Source organism: Macrotis lagotis, chromosome X, assembly GCF_037893015.1.
Source record: "Macrotis lagotis isolate mMagLag1 chromosome X, bilby.v1.9.chrom.fasta, whole genome shotgun sequence".
Classification (NCBI taxonomy): Eukaryota; Metazoa; Chordata; class Mammalia; order Peramelemorphia; family Peramelidae; genus Macrotis; species Macrotis lagotis.
Genome location: NC_133666.1, coordinates 503,344,952 through 503,361,337, shown reverse-complemented (window position 1 = coordinate 503,361,337; position 16,386 = coordinate 503,344,952).

Sequence of the window (16,386 nt, the reverse complement as noted above, 5' to 3'; positions counted from 1 at the left end):
CTCTGGAGTAAAAGATGCGGGCCCACATTCTGCCGCTGTGTGACTTTGGTCAAGTCACTTAGCCCCTTGGTTTCCACATATACAAAATGGAAGAGTTGGATGAACTTACTTCTATGAGCCTAACTAAAGTGCTTTAACAACTCAGAATGACCCAAGCACCTACAAGAAGACAGGAGAACACAATTGAAAATCCTCATCTGTAAAATAATCATAATGCCTACCTTCCAGAATTATATGTAATGATAAACTGAGTTAATATTCGTAAAGCACCCTGGAAACCCTAGGGAGCTATGTAAGTTCGGAGTAGTTATTCTATTTCTGTAGTTAAACTGTAGTCAAGGTTGAGCCAAGATGTTCCTCAAAACTGACATGCCATCTCTTCCTGTATATATGTACAGATTTACAGGCCCATTCCATCCTTTGGGACTGGTTTTTCTGTTTTTTTTCATGATCCTTCAAGATTCAACTCAGATATACCTTAGTCAAAAATATCCTTTCTCAAATATTCTCAGAACACTTTGAATGTCTTCTTTATTTTCATGATTTTCCAACTCTTAACATCCATGAACACATTGCATTTTCCCATAGAAGGTAAGAATGAGAGCAGGTACTCTTTTATTGTTCCTTGAATCACTTAGCAGAGTTTGTTTACATATAAGAGCTCTCAATAGATGCTTATTGAATTAATTTATCCCTCACCTAGACAAATAAATTATTTTTATTGTTTAATATGTGTCTATTGCTGTTGTAAATATAAGACTAAATATGTATTAAATAGTCATAGGATTTAGAGCCGAAAGTGTCTTTAGAGATTCTCTGGTACACCCCTGTAATTTTACAGATAAAAAAACTGAGGGTCAAGAAGCTTGTAAATGTCTTGTTCTATGTCATTTAGATCATTTATAGCATTGTTACACAATATGTAGTTGAGGTGGTTTGCAGACCCACTTTCTCTGAAAGACAAATTAAATAACCCTTCTCACTAAACCAAGTTCCTTGTTATTTAACTTAAGATGGTTCTGGATGTCTGTATTTGCAGAGTCTGTGATATGGCTGTGATATTTCAAGGAAACCAGACACAAGTGACTCTACCTCTCTTGGCTAAAGCTCTATGAGTTGGAATACTGATTTGGGCCACAAAGGATAACCTGTTTCCAATCTTTGAAGAAGTCATGTAGAATGATTTCATATATTTCACCTATTATCTTACTCTTCTCACCTCAACTTTCTCTCACTGATGAAGAAAATGTTTTCAAGTATATTTTGCCCAAGCAAATATCTTTTGACTCTATTACTTCTCTTCTTTCTGGTACCTTTCTTGTTTGATCATATAGCTTTTCCACTAATTACTTCATATGATTCCTAGGTGCTACTAATTAAATCATCCAATTGTGGATATAATGGCACTTCCATATTCTGCAACTCATAGCAGTATGAATGAATGAACGAATGAAACATATCTTAAGTGCTTACTATGAGTAAAGCATTGGGTTAAATACTGGGGATATAAGTATGGTTATCCACATCATGACTTTTCCAGTCTTGATTGTATTATATTGTGGGTCAGCATAAGAAATTAAATAGTTTTGTGGAAGCCACAGATGACTTGTGAAGACCAGAAAATGACACAGAAAAAGTTTAGAAACTCAGAAATGCATAATATATATATAGTATTATTATAAAATATCAGCATATTTTAAAAGAAAAATTCAAAAAAAAATTCAAAAAAGAAAAATTCAAGACTTCTCTAGCATGAAGGGATGGGTCAAAAATTTTTTGCCCTAATTTTTCATGTTGCAGGACTGCCATGCTTCTAACCCCGAAGATGTGGCAGGAATAACTGTAGAATAAGATAATACCTGTCTCTCAAGGAGTTCACATTTTAATGGAAGAGATAATGCATATGCAAGGTTTTCAATTGTATCAGATGGAAAAGTCTCATGGTCCTTCACTTCTTTAATGTCATTTCTTATATAGTGCCATTTGATGGTGCCAAGAATTTTGGTGGATAAAAATTTCTCTTCTGGATCTTCAGTAACTATGGCTATACTATGTATATACTATACCAGTCTGTTATCTCCACAGAGGATGCTTCATGGAATGATAGCTTACATGGGATGTTTATTGTTCATTGTTGTTCCAATCCAAGGTCCTAGATTGTCTCCATCAGGATGTGAGATGAAATGGTGGTCAAGGTAGTAATGATATTACTTTTCTGCCTCTCCCTAAGGGTATTGTACTGTTTCAGGTAGACTGACTTAACTGCCCTATGAGTGTCAGTTGGTTGGCAATTGGGAATGGATGGCTTCTTCTTCCTAGGATCAGCATTCTGGGATAATGGCTCTGAAGACTAAACTAGAAGCAGGTCAGAAATGCTCAGAAATGCTGTCTTTTGTGTTCATATGTATGTTGATTGTTAGACAGTAATTATATATGTATGAGTAAACATATACATATGTATGTATGTGTACATGATGTGTATGTATATATATATATATATGTGTGTGTGTGTATGTACCTATGCCTGCAATATTTTTTTCCAGACCTATAGTTCTGACCTTATCCAACATCAGACTCTTTGTTCTGTTAGGGATTGGTTTTCTTTTAAAGTTTTATTGATGTCTTTTTTTTTTAATTTCCTTGTCCTTTCTGAATATATCCGACTCCCCCAAAATTAAACTCTCTATTATAACAAAGAAGAAATGATTAAACAAAAACTATTACTATAGTGACCATTTTTGATGATGTTTACAAAATACTTCTCTTCTGGTCATCTTATACTCTTTGTAGACAAGGAAACTATGTTTCATTTTGGGTTCTTTGAGACTTTTGCAATTGCTCAGATTTTGGCTTCCTTTTAGTATTTTTTTTCAAATTGTAGTAGTTATATTGTTCTGATTCTGTACAAATTTTTTTTTACATTAATAAAATATTCTTGTTTAAGAGTAAACAAAATATCCCTCCCCCCATGAATATAGACTTGCTTGGGCGATAAAGTAAAGGGGAGACAAAAAAAATTAAAATTAAAAAAATAATAGTAATATTTGTAGGTATGGCCAGGTGGCGCAATGGACAAAGCACCAGCCCTGGAGCCACGAGCACCTGAGCTCACATCCAGCCGCATAGACCCAACAATCACCCAGCCGTGTGACATGCAAGCCACCTGATCCCCACTGCCCTGCAAAAACCAAAAAGAAGGAAAAAAAAGACCCAAAATAAAATAAAATAGTAATAATAGTAGGGGTGGCTGGGTGGCGGACAGAGCATTGGCCCTTGAGCCAGGGGCACCCGGGTCCAAATCCGGCCTCAGACACCCAAAGATCACCCTGCTATGCGGCCACAGGCAGGCCACCCAGCCCCCTTTGCCCTGCACCCTCCCCCAAATAATAATAATAATAATAATAAAAAATATGCTTCAGTCTTTGTTCCAACACCAACAACTCTGTCATGGGTGGATCACATTCTTTATGGTAAGTCCATAGCAAAAGTTACTTCCATATTTTTCCAATGTTGCCATTGCTGATCGCAACTTCCTCCTTTCTTATTTCTCCACTACCATGTACTATATTTTCTCTCTCCTTTCACTCTGACTCTACTGTAGGGTAGCTGAGTGGCGCAGCAGACAGATCCCTGGTCCTGGGGCCAAGAAGCCCTGTGCCCCAATACGACCCCTTAGGCCCAGAATCCACCTGGCCCTATGGTTCTGGGCAGGCACTCCAATCCCAGCCCCTTGCAAGAAGTAAAAAAGAAAATGTGTTATATCTGACCACTCTCCCACCATGGTCCATCCTCTCCTCCTTTATTCACATCCCCACCCCTTCCCCCTGCTCCCCCCCTTCTTACTCCAGATACCTATACCCCATTGAGTATATATGCTGTTTCCTCTCCTAGCCACCTCTGATGAGAGCAAAGGTTCCCTCATTCCCCCTTGCCTCTCCCTGTCCATATCATTGCAATAGCTCATTGTAATAAAGAAAAATCTTATTTATGAAATATCTTGGCCTATTCCCCCTCTCCTTTTTCTTTCTCCCATTACATTTCCTTTTTTTTTCTATTGACTCCATTTTTACACCATATTTTAATCTTCGAATTCAGCTTTCTCCTGTGCTTCAACTACAAAAGCTCCCTCTACCTGCTCTATTAACTGAGAAGGTTCATATGAGTATTATCAGTGTCATTTTTCTATGCAGGAATACATGCAGTTCATCATCATTAAGTGCCTCTTATTTTCCCCTTCTCCTCCAATCTCCATGCTTCCACCTGAGTCCTGTATCTGAAGATCAAACCTTCTGTTCCAAAATGAACCTTTGAAATTCCCCTGGTTCATTGAAAGTCCATCTTTTTCCCTGGAAGAGGACATTCAGCCTTGCTGGGTAGTTGATTCTCGGTTGTATTCTAAGCTCTTTTGCCTTCCAGTATATTATATTCCAAGCCCTACGAGCTTCCAGTGTAGTTGCTGCTAAGTCCTGTGTGATCCTGACTGCAGCTCCATGATATTTGAACTGTGTCCTTCTGGCTGCTTGTAATATTTTCTCTTTGACTTGGGAATTCTGGAACTTGGCTATAATATTCCTAGGGGTTGGTTTTTTGGGATCTCTTTCTTGGGGGGGATCGGTGGATTCTCTCCATTTCTATTTTGCCCTCTGCTTCTAAAATATCAGGGCAATTTTCCTGTAGTAATTCTTTGAAAATGATGTCAAGGCTCTTTTCCTGATCATGACTTTCAGGTATTCCAATGATTTTTAAATTATCTTTCCTAAGTCTGTTTTCCATATCAGTTGTTTTTTCAATGAGATATTTCACATTTTTTCTAATTTTTCATTTTTTTTTGTTTTGAAGTATTGATTCCTGATTTCTGGTAAATTCATCAATCTCCCTGAATTCTATTCTTTGTCTGAAGGATCTGTTCTCCTCAGAGAGTTTTCTTATCTCTTTTTCCAGCTGGTCAATTTTGCTTTTTAAGGCATTCTTCTCCTCAATAACTTTTTTGAATTGTTTTATCCATTTGACCTAAGCTGGTTTTTAGCATGCTATTTTCTTCAGCATTTTTTGGATTTCCTTAACTAAGCTGCTGACTTCATTTTCATGTTTTTTCCTGCATCTCTCTCCTTTCTTTTCCCAGTTTTTCTTCCAACTCCCTCATTTGATTTTCAAAGTCTTTTTTGAGCTCTGTCATAGCCTGAGCCCAATTTCTGTTTTTCTTGGAGTCTTTAGATGCAGGAGCTTGTGCTTCCTCATCTTCAGACTGAGTATATTGATCCTTCTTGGGATCATAGATAATGTATTTTTCAATGGTTTTCCTCTTGTTTCTCTGCTTGCTCATTTTCCCAGCCTAAGCCTGTTTTGGGGGGTGCTTCCTGAGCTTTTGGGACACTCCCACAAGGATCTCAGTGTGTGAGGCTCTGTCCTCCCTCCTGGTCTGTGAATGACCATAAGTGCCCCCCTCTGCCATGGGGCTGAGGTGGGGGGGCCCTGCTGTTCTATTGGGGGGCCTAGACTGCTATCAGGACCTGAATGTGGTCAGAGCCCCAGAGTCCTGTCCCAGAGGCAGAGGACAGAGCTCTGCAGTCTCTCTCTCTCCACTCCCCTCCCTCACCTCAATGGGCTCATGCCCTGGGGGCTCCTGCTTACAGGCTTGGCCTGCTTCTGTTTCTGGATCTGGGCTGCCGAAAGACCAAGCTGCTTGCTGTGTGCCCTGAGGGCTGGGCTCCACGTGCTCACTCTGGTAGAGGTCCCCTGCTGTTCCCCCACTTTGTGCCTGGTGCTTCCCCAGGGTGCAGCTCAGGAGACTCCCCTGCTGCTGTGAGCTGCAGCTCCCAGCGCCCTGGGGCTGCCTCTGGAAGGCTGAGGTTCTTTCGCTCTGGCAGGCCACCTCTTTGGCAGGCTGCCCTCCAACCCCAGGGAGCAGAGCCTTTCTGCTCTTTTCCAGGTTACCTTGAGTAGGAGAACTGCCTCACTGGGTCCCTTTGTGGGCTCTGTCTCTCAAAAGTTTAGTTAGAGTCCTTAGTTTCAAGTTTTATCAGAGAGCACCTAAGACTTGATCCCTTCTTGGCTCTGCCCCCTCTGATTCTGATTATTTCCTCTATATCAATTCATATTTATCTCCCCAAATTTCTCTAAATTCCTTATATACACATTTTGGTTTTTTAAAATATATTTTATGGTCAAAGGATCTGCAAAGGCAATTTACAGCTGAGGAAATCAAAGCAATCCATAGTCATGTGAAAAATTGCTCTAAATCATTACTTATTAGAAAAGTGCAAATTAAAGCATCTCTGAGGTACCACTTCACACTTCTCAGACTGGCTAATAAGACCAGAAAGGACAATGATCAGTGTTGGAAGGGATGTGGGAAATCTGGAACACTGATGCATTGTTGGTGGAGCTGTGAACTCATCCAGCCTTTCTGGAGAACAATTTGGAATTATGCACAAAAATGTGCATACCTTTTGATCCAGCAATACCACTACTGCGTTTATACCCTGAAGAGATTATGAAAAAGGGTAAAAGCATCACTTGTACAAAAATATTCATAGCAGCCCTGTTTGTGGTGGCAAAGAATTGGAAATTAAGTGAATGTACTTCAACTGGGGAATGGCTTAACAAACTGTGGTATATGTATGTCATGGAACACTATTGTTGTGTTAGAAACCAGGAGGGATGGGAATTCAGGGAAGCCTGGAAGGATTTACATGAACTGATGCTCAGTGAGATGAGCAGAACCAGAAAAACATTGTACACCCTAACAGCAACATGGGGGCAATGGTCAACCTTGATGGACTTGGTCATTCCATCAGTGCAACAACCAGGGAAATTTTGGGCCATCTACAATGGAGAATACCATCTGTATCCAGAGGAAGAATTGTGGAGTTTAAACAAAGACCAAAGACTATTACCTTCAATTTAGGGGAAAAAGCCCATTATCTAATTATGTAATCTTGCTATCTCTTATACTTTTCATTAATTCAACTGAGATCAATGTATATAACCATGTAAATATGTAAAGACTAACAATGCCTTCCGTGGGGTGTGGGGGGGAGCGAAGCAAGGATGGGGGGAAATTGTAAAACTCAAAATAAATAAAATCTTTCTAAAAAAGAAAAAGTCAAGCAAAAACATGTAATCAGAAAAATAAAATGAAATATCAACTGGGGAAAATACATTTTAGAGATATGCTCTGTATTTTTATCACAGTCATTTTGTGCCCCTTTAATATCAAATCCTACCTTTTGAAAAAAGGAAAAAATGTCTGATAGAGTAGCTGAATATATGCATCTAATTTTATGTTCTAGTAGTCCTTCACCATACTTTTCAATGGGCTATTGAGAATGGCTATATACAATATATTGAGATTATATTAATATTTTTTTATATTAGAATTAGAGATTGGGATTGAGTTGGGTTAGATGTTGTCAACTTGAACATGGATGAATCTTGAGATTTTGGTTAATTCATTTCATAGCAAAAGTAGTTTGGGTTATATAGAATGACTTACTGAGAGGGGGAGGGGAAAGGATGCTGCAATGCTGATATAAGAAAGAGAAAATGTCAAAAAAACTTTGGAGGGTGGGTGGTCAGGCAATGGGCTTAAGTAAATTGTCCAAGGGCACACATCTAATAAATATCAAGTATCTGTGGTTGGATTTGAGTCTACCTGACTCCAGGACTGGTGTTTTATCCACTACACCGTCTAGCTGCTCTAAAAACTTATTTTTAAAAAAAAAACCAAACAATATTATTTTGACAGCTACTCTAGTGAAGGCCTGTAGCTAGGGGGATCTCAGATCTATTCTTTCCTCTCTCTCTCTCTCTCTCTCTCTCTCTCTCTCTCTCTCTCTAAGATCCATCATCTCTCAGAACTTCAACTGTTGCTACTTGCAGACAGTTCCAAAAAAATGATAACTCACATATAAACAAAGTTGTAAACTATAGGTTTACAAAATCAGGCTTACAAAACCCTTTCTCCACGACATCTCTGAGGCAGTCAGGTACTATTTCTCTTCAGTTGACTAAGCTTAGCTTTAAAGAGTTGCAGTTATTTCTTTAGGTCTATAGCTCATGGGTTTCCATTGTCATGCTTCTCACCTCTCATATCCAGTTCTTCAAAATATTTCTTAAAATCCATATCTTCCTTTCTTTTCTCACTGCTACTTGTCTCTTTCCTAGACTATCAGTTATTATTTCCAAGATATTCTTTAAGATGTAGAATTATTATAGAGGGAAGAATCAGGATAAGAATAAAAGCAATATTTTTCTAAGTAGTGTCAATACTGCTCCCTCCTCCCACAAAACCCCTAAAAATGAGTAAAATGGAATTGTGGGCAGGGATATCAATCGAAAATAACAGTGAGTCAGCTTAGGACAGTTTAGGAAGTCAAAAAGAGGATCTGAGGACAGTACTGGGGTGGGAACTCTAAAGAAACCCACTTTAAAGAAACAAACCTATCAGATTAGATTAGAAGGATAGTACTGAAGTAGGGAACTGAGGATGGCACGACAGAATCAGCATTTAGGGCGATAGCAAATACCTGGGTATGGCAATGATTGCAGTGTCAGGGAGTAACCTAACACCCAGGAATGGCAAGAAGAAAGCATACTTAGAAAGAGATCCCAGGGAACCCCATACTTGCACTGAGCACAGGATTAGGAGCCATTTGACAACTCTGAAACCCGTTACTGTACCAGGGTGAAGAAAAGAGTGATCCTGAGGAAGTAGGGACCCTACCTGACTAAAGGCCAAAGTGCAGCTTAGCAGTGAGGAAACCCCTTTCAAAATTGCACCACATCAGAAGCACTGAAGACTTAGAACCTCACACTGAGTTGTAAAAGCAGAAAAAGGATACAAAAGACAAACCCAGGTCAAACATCCTCCCTATCCTGGGGGAGAGGGTAACTCAACTCTTACATAAAAACCAAAAGGAAGGAAATAAGCTGGGGAAACTGACTGTAAAAGGCATCTATGAAGACAGGAAAGATCAATCTACTAATTCAGAAAAAGACAATGACTTGTCCCCAAATGATAAATAATGAAGAATGAAGAAATTAAAGCATATAAAAATGCTCCAAATCACTATTGATTAGAAAAATACAAATTAAAATAACTCTGAGCAACCTCATACATATCAGATTGACTAACATGATAATAAGGAAAATGAAGAGGATGTGGGAACACTAGAACTCTAATGCACTGTTGTTGGAGTTGTAAACTGATTCAACCATTCTGGAGAACAATTTAGAACTATGCCCAAAGAGCAATAAAACTGTGCAAACCCTTTGATCCAGCAATGCCACTACCAGGTCTTTATCCCATAGAGATCTTAAAAAAGAGGGAGACATGACAAAAATATTTGTAGCAGCTCTTTTTATGGTAGCAATATATATATATAGCAATATAGAGAGATATAGAGAACTTTCATTCATGCCTAATGAAAATATCAGAGATAAATAGAAAATTTGATATTCAAATACAAGGCTCAAGAGAAACATAAATAAGTAAACACAAGTGAAAAATAATAAGGGACTTAATAAGGTTAAACAATTTAGATTTCTATACCAGAAGATGATACATGTAAGCCCCTAAGAGCTTTACCACTTTAGTGCAATTAGAAGTCTACTTAGAGAGGGTATGAATATAAATCTCTTATCTTGGAATCCTCTCAAAAGAAGAATAAAAGGGTGGAAGAAAAAGGATATACTTGGAGAAGAAGAGAGAGGAGGAATAGGAAAATTATCAAAAGTGGTGTGCAAGAAAGTTTAAACAATGGAAGGATATATGGAGGGGAGTGAGTAATACTTGACTCTCATTCTCATCTGAACTGGTTTAAGAAGAGAAGGATATACATTCACAAGCATATACATACTTATATATGTATACAAATACATACATACATACATACATATATATATATATACACACACACATTTTTGTATTTACTTGTGGATGCACACAGTTGGCTACTGACATTTATCTTATTGAGTTGGAGGAAAAGGGGACAAAAAGAGGGGGGTGTTAAGAGGATGAGTAGGTTAAGAGAGACAGTCATCAAAAGATGTTGAAATGTGTAGGGCTCTGATCTGTTTTTTTTTAAGGTTCACAAATGCCATAGTCCTGTTAATAGAAAATTTTAATAATTCTGACTCTGTCTGGTTTAATTTCTATTCTATCATGGCTTTTGACCTAGATCTTCCTTGATTCTTTTTTTTTTATTGTTTTTTGCAAGGCAATGGGGTTAAATGACTTGTCCAAGGTCACACTGTTAGGTAATTATTAAGTATCTGACATCAGATTAGAATTCAGGTCCTCTCGACTTCAGGCCTGTGCTCTCTAGACTCATTGCCTAGTTGCCTTCTTTTTCATATTCTCAAGGTCCCTCGGTGTACTAACTTAAGGTAATTTTGTATCTTCCCAAATAGTTTTATTTTTTCCTAGTAAATTTTTTTTAATATATGTTTTGGTCAAGGGGAAAAAGTCTATTATATTTCCCCTGATCTCATTAGGCATTATTAACTGAAAAAAAATTCTATTATCATATTTGAATCTTCTGTCTCCTCTGTGAGTAATGTTGAAATTTCCCAAATTGAAGGATGGCAACAGTTATTTCCAGTGGCTATCAAATCAGACACAGGTATAAAGTTTTCTCCAAAAGAGTTACTTCTTTCACTTTAACATTCCAAAATGGTTTATTCTGTGCTTTATAAGACTATTAATTACACAATAGTGAAATACACAATAGCTTGGATTTTCTCTTTCTTTCACAAGGTGCCCCATATTTGTAATAAAACCTTTCACTCTTCCCTATCTGACACCCCTTAGTTACTAAGTTCTGGAGATTTCACTTCCACATTCTCCTCCAATCCTCCCCTGCTTCTCCATCCATACTACCATCTCCCAACATGGAGTTTCATTACCATCTATCTGGACTATCACAATATCTACCTAACAATTATTCATATCTCCTTTCTCTTTCCTTTTGTATTCATAAGATATGATCATATTTCTCTTGTGATCAAAAATCTTAGTCAGTTCTTTGCTATTTCTTTCCAAGTAAAATTCAAACTCCTTTTAGGGCTACTTCAAGCCCTAACATCACTGTACCTTTCCAGTCTTATTTCATATTATTCTCCTCCATGTGCTCTATAATCCAGTCAAACTTGATGACTCTTTGTGTATGTTGTCTTTGTGTCTTTGCTTATAGCTACCTTCATGATGGAGAACTGGTCAATGAGAGTCTAGTCCTTAGGGGCATGTACATTATGCCCCCCTACATGGAGTTTAGGTAATACTGTTTATGGAAATTCATGATGACATAGGGACCTGGTATTTTACTGCAAGGCATGTTCAGGTATTCAATGAAGATTTCCTGTCCACTTATTGTGTAGTGATGAAAGAATTGGAAAAGACTCCAAAAAAGAAATTCACTCTCTTTCTTTCCTGTTGGACATGAGTTTTAAAGAAAATTCTTTAAGTTCCAGTGGAAGGTTGTAAAACAAGGAAAACACAGGTGCTCCATCAGTCAGCACCACACCATCCATATGTGGAAACCAGAGGTTACAACAATTGAGAAGTTTTGAATACTGTAGATAAGTTCTCTTACCTTGGCAATATTCTCTCTAGGGAGATATACATTGATAATGAGGTTGACACACACACACATTGCCAGAGCTGGGTCAGTATTTGGGAGGCTCAGAAAGAAAGCTTGTCTTCTACAAGGTCCCTCTATTAACACTCTGTAAATAGAAAGGAAATAGTGCTTTGAGTGGAGAACAGGCTCTCCATTCTAGATTATGAACTTTTAGTTGCAGATTCTTCCAGACTACATAGCATGTTGCTTCAGGCAGAGGTATACTACACATGCTCCAAAGGACTTTTATAAATTCCTTTGCCATTCAGTTGTTTCAGTCATGTCTGACTCTTCATGATCCCATTTGCAGTTTTCTTGGCAAAAATACTGGAAGAGTTTGCTATTTCCTTCTCCAGTAAATTTTACTAATGAGGAAACTGAGGTATACAGAATCGAGTGATCCTGCTCAGGGTCACACAGCTAGTAGCTGAGACTAGGTCCCCCTGACTCCAGACCTGACATAATTCTATCCATTGTATCACCTACTTGCTAAATTCCTAACAGGTCTTTGAAGGTCAGAGCCTATCCTTTCCTATCTACTCTAGCATACTTTCCCTAAATCATCCCTTTCTCTTTCTAATCTTCAGTTTCTCCTTATTTACTTGCTCTTTCATTGATGCTTACAGATAAATCCAGATCTTTCTCATCCTTATCTAGCTTTAGGGAACCATGGCTGAGTCACCACAGGGACTGGGAGTACACTTGTTTTCACTCCCTATTGTGTACATTTGTACCCAGGCATACAGTTTAGACTGGGTTCGGGGCTAGGGAACTTGGATTCTAATGACATGGAGTATCCTTTCCCATACTCTTTGGATAGTTAAGTATCCTACCCTGATGCCCCCAGGAAATATTTATGACTCATGTCTAATGCCTTCCAAAAAGAAGAGAGTTTAAAGATTTTTCAATGTACAACATGAATCAAGTGTGGGGCAAAAATTTATTCCAAAACAGAAAAGATATACATTAACAAACAATTAAAACAAGATCAGTAATTTAAAATACAACTATTGTTAAAAAATATCTTCTGAGAGGTTGAAATGAAAATCCATTATAGCAGTGTGTAGGATTTGGGTTAGATGTTTTAAATTTTACCTTAGCATCACCTTCCTAATATCATGGTCCTCTTTAAGAATGAAGGACAAACAACAATAAAACTTTGTCTTTCCACTATCACCCTACTTCAAACCCACACTTCCTTTTGCTTAGTCATTTCTGCAGTCAACTACTCTGGCAAGTACCAAAATTAGTCAGTTCAGCTGGTTACCCTCCACACTCCTTGAATTCAAATGGCATTCTCCAAGTCTGGATAGATCCCACCTTAAAGTTGATTGCTTATCACCTACCCAAGAAAGAGGGTATAAATCAGAAGAGGTAACTAAAGGTCCAGACATAAATTCATCTAGTTGAGTCCACTTTGCATATGGGAGTGGTATCAGTGTGTGGCCAAAAGAGCATTACACATTCCTCCCTCCTCCTCCTCTATAGGAATCAAGGCTATTACAATACAGGAGAGTTGTAACTAAGAGGGTTAACTATTTAAAAAAACTATCCACCCTTTTAACTGAAATAACCTCTGGCATTTCTACATTGTTAGTTGTCATTGTGGGGGACCACTAAAGATTTACTGAATCAGACTAAAACACAAAGTCTTTTAAGCGGTAGGCTACTGCATAGTTGGAAATAAGTCTCAAAGCATCTATGTCATCACCAGACCTAAAAATGGCAACTCTGAGTATGCTCCATAGGGTGAGGGTGGAGGAGAATTTTGTTCCACCACCCTTATAAAACTCTTGTTTTTTCTCCCTTCACAGCCAAATACTTAAAAAAAATCAATTTCATTTCCTCCACTTCCTCTTTTCTCATCCCCTTGCAATATGACTTCTGACATAATTACTCAAACAAAATTCCCCTCTTAAGTTACCAATGATTTCTCAATTGCCAAATCCAGTTTTTTCTCAGTTTTTATGCTTTTTGATAGTGTTTGACACTGTTTCCTCTTAGATTTTTTCTCTCTCTAGCGTTTTACTGATCCATCCTGATTCTCCTCTTATCTGTTCAATCACCTCCTCAAACTTCTTTGCTGGATTCTCATCTATATCCTATGTCCTAATTTTGGGATACCTCAAGGCAATTTCCTGGGCCCTCTACTCCTCTCTCATTATCCAATCTCTAGGGATCTCATTAACTCTCCTGCATTCAATTATGCATCTCTATTCAGATGAATCCCCAAATCTACATATCTAGTCTCCATATTTCTTTTGGGTTCCTCTTCCACATCACTAACTAACCTATTAAACATATCTATCTGGATGTTTTATAGTTATCTCAAGCTCAGCATATTCAAAACAAAACTCATCAGCTTTTGCCCTAATTAGACCCACCTGTTCCACTTAATTTTCTTATTTCTGATAAGGACATCTTCATCTTTGTAGTCAGTGAGGTTCTCCCCTTTTTATTTTCCCTCATTCCCTATATCTCATCAGTTGCCAAGTTTGTTCATCCTATGTCCAAAGTATTATGACATGGACTTGACTCAGATTACATCTCATTAATCCAAGTACAATTCTCATTGCCTGTTGCCTAAACTCCTGCAATCCTAACTGGTCCCCTGTATCTAGTGTCTCTCCTCCCCAATCAATGCTCCATAGAGATGACAAAGTAATATTTTAAACAGATCTGACCAGGTCATTCCACTCCTCAAAAAGTTCCAGTGGCTTACATTTTTCTTCAGACAAACTAAAAATGTTCCTTCTCTGACATTTAAAGCACCTCTGCCACTTGTGCTAATTTTGACTTGACAATCAAACACTAAGAAAACACAGATGCTCCATCAGTCAGCACCACACCATGAGAAGTTTTGAATACTGTAGATAAGTTCTCTTACCTTGGCAGTATTCTCTCTAGGGAGATACACATTGATAATGAGGTTGACACACACATTGCCAGAGCTAGCTCAGTATTTGGGAGACTCTGAAAGAAAGCATGGGAAAGAAGAGGTATTAGAACTGACTACTAAACAGAGCCTTTGTGCTGACCTCATTGTTATATGTCTTTGAAACATGGACAGTCTAAACAGCATCGTGCCAGGAAATGGAGATCACTTCCATTTAAATTGTCTTAGAAAGATTCTGAAGACCTGATAAGATAAAATACAACACTGAGGTCCTTTCTTGAGTTTAACTGTCAAGCATTTGGGTGCAGCTAGGTGACACAGTTTATAGAGTACTGTTCCTTGAGTCAGGAGGACATAAGTTCAAATCAGACATCAGATACTTAATAATTGCCTAGCTTTGTGACCTTGGGCAAGTCACTTAACCCGGTTGCCTTAAATAAATAAATAAATAAAATTTAAATTGTCAAGCATTCAAATGTTATTAAAAGAGAGAACAACTATAATAGGCTGGCCTTGTTTTTCAAATGCCAAGCATATGCTTGCCAAAATTCTATTTTATAGAGAACAGGGCAAGCACTCATAGGGAGCTTAATTACACAGGGGTCACAAGGATACTCTCAAGGTCTCTTTTAAGAACTTTGGAATTGATTGTGCAGCATGAGAGAAACTGGCACAGGACTGTCAAGCATGGCATGCCTTTATTACAAGCATGTTGCAACTCAAAGGAAACATGCAGATACACAAATTTTTGAGTATCCATCCCAGTTATTAATATGGACCTTTTTTGCCAACATATGCTTGGGCATTCTGAATTCATATTGGTTGATCAGGCCATAGTCATACAAACTGTAACTTGTCTCTAACAGAATGATGTCTTTTTGCTCCTCTTTGATAACAAAGGACAAAAACCAACCAATCAATCATCATTTGTGCTCCAGTTTAACCCTTCATGCACTCTAATTCCAGCAAAATGGGCCTACTTATATTCTATAGAGGAAATTCTATTTCCTATCTTGGTATCATTGAACAGGTTATCCCCTCTTTCTGGAATATAACATTCAGGAATCAGAAAGATCTGAGTTCAAATCTAACCTCAGACACTTACGAGTTTGTCACCCTGGGCAATTTCATATAAACCTATTTGCCTCAGCTTACTCATCTGTAAAAGGAACTGGAGAAGGAAATGGCAAATCTCTCCCATGTTTTTACCAAGAAAACTCCAATGGGCTCATGAAGACATGAATGAGTGAAAAACAATATCAGCTCTGACTCTTAAAATTCCTGAATTCAAACTTCAACTCAAGCCTTCTCCCTAAGACCCTTCCTGATCCTCCACAACTGTTAGTATTTCTTCCCCTTTACCACCAAATTACCTTGAATTCACTTTCTATATATTTAGTTTTTTCATATATATCTATATCTATCTATATCTATCTATCTATCTATCTATAAATCTATCTATCTATGTGCATTACTTCCCCAACCAAATATAAAAGTTCCCTGAGTGCAAAGATGGTTTTGTTTGAGTTGTTATCATAGTTCCTTCTTTTTGTTTGTCCTTCATTCTCAAAGAGGACCAAGATAACAGGAAGATGAGGCCATCACTTAAAAATGAAATGGACTCAAGCGAGGGAGGATTGTACCAAGTCACCAGTCTCACTTTCTCCTCCAGATCCATTTAAGTCCAATGGCAAGTTATAGACCAGAATGACTGGAGATTACCCCCCCCCCCAAGTTCTTAAGATTAGGGCTGAACACATAGTTAGGTACTCAATAAATGTTTGTTTTTTGAAATTGAAATGCCAGCTTCTCCTGAGCACTCTTTTGCAACTTTATGATGCACTCATCATGTTTTAATTTCTTAATTAA